The sequence below is a fragment of the Nematolebias whitei genome, chromosome 7 (genome assembly GCF_014905685.2).
Source record: "Nematolebias whitei isolate Nwh7 chromosome 7, NemWhi1, whole genome shotgun sequence".
NCBI classification, from domain to species: Eukaryota; Metazoa; Chordata; class Actinopteri; order Cyprinodontiformes; family Rivulidae; genus Nematolebias; species Nematolebias whitei.
The window spans coordinates 32,035,425-32,036,907 of record NC_056504.1 but is presented as its reverse complement, the minus strand read 5'-3'; the positions used below and the strand labels follow the sequence as shown (position 1 = coordinate 32,036,907).

General features: G+C 39.7%; 1 pseudogene; it reads left to right on the top strand.

Moving 5' to 3' along the window:
- The window catches only part of LOC119412772, a 16,162-nt pseudogene extending 14,775 nt beyond the window's left edge, over positions 1-1,387 (top strand).
- Positions 1,388-1,483: the final 96 nt, after the last annotated feature.

Here is a 1,483-nt window from a genome sequence, read left to right as displayed (position 1 = left end):
TACATATTCTTATTGCTCGATAATAAAATCATATTCCTCACTGTTGGACCGTTTTATCTCCCAGGCTGATCTCCAGTGGGTGCGGACTTGGAGTAGCTTGGTTTTAACCAGCAGTCTGTTGTCCTGCCAGGGAATAGTGCATTCTTGAAACTGCACAGGAATGCAGCCAAACGAGCGTGATCAATACCTCTCTGTATATTAGCAGTTTTTGGATGCACTCACAGCAGTGCTAGGACATTATCAAAGTTAATGCAGTGGCAGTCTGTGTCCTCAGCCTCTCTCTCTCTCTTTTTTCTCTCCTCCCTTTTCAAAGTGCTGCACACACTTTGGAGAGAGACTGAAATTGTATACTGTGCAAGTGTATTCTTGGAAACGACCGTAAGGTTGAGGACACCTTTTAGGACACAAGTATTATTAGATATTTTGTACATGTGCCACTCGGTTATTATTAACGCAAATCCATAATGCAAATCTACTGCATTTGATGGAATTGTACAGTTTTAAGGTTTCTTTGTGCTGAACTTTAAGGTGGGGCATTCTAATATTTTCTTTTTTGTTGACAACAACATAAGTATGAAAACTAGAAATTGCGCAAGCAAAATAAGTTTGTCTTACTTAATATAACAGCTAAAATAAAAGAGAGAAATTAAAACCTTAAACATTTTTGCCCTTTCTCAGGTCCCACTGCTCTTTTGGCACATGGAATATGCTATGGCAGCACAGTCACTACACATCCTGCCATGAAGGAGAAGATGATGGTTGACGGTAAAAAAATATATATATATTTTTGTACCATCAATGGTTTTAAATCTGCTTGAGTAGTACAGCATTAAGAATTGTAACTACTTGTGACACGCAGCAGATGGTGCTGTTCAAGCATTTAGTTTGCCTGTGGAGAATCATTCCAGTGTAGCTGGATAGCACAGCATTTGGAGGTAAAGCAGGAATTTGACAGAACATGCTAGAACCAAGTCTGTTCAGATGATCCCAGTTTGTGTTTATACTGCACGTGCTTCAAGTACTCTGACGCCTGTAGTTTCTTTTGCTCTGTCTTTTTTTAGACCACTATAAATATTCAGAGGCCCGAGTGCAGAAGGATGGCCATTACATCACCAGCCGTGGGCCAGGAACCAGCTTTGAGTTCGCCCTGACGATTGTAGAGGAACTCATGGGGGCTGAGGTTGCAGCTCAAGTCAAGGCTCCTCTTATTATGAAAGACTGATGGTTCACTTGTAATCCTGTAAGCTGCACTGCCCAGTATAACGCTCTGGAAAAACTGAGACAGCTGGTATAGTTTGGCTTTAGCTGAAAGGAATGGTAACAAATTATTTTTCTATCAGACACGAGTCTTGATTTTTATTTTATTTTTTTTTCATTACACTGGTTACAAACCATCTCAAAAGTCACTTTAACCATGAAAATGTGGTGTGGAAATTTATTAAAGAGGCTTTAGTTCATGAACCACCACCTCCTTTTTTTTTTT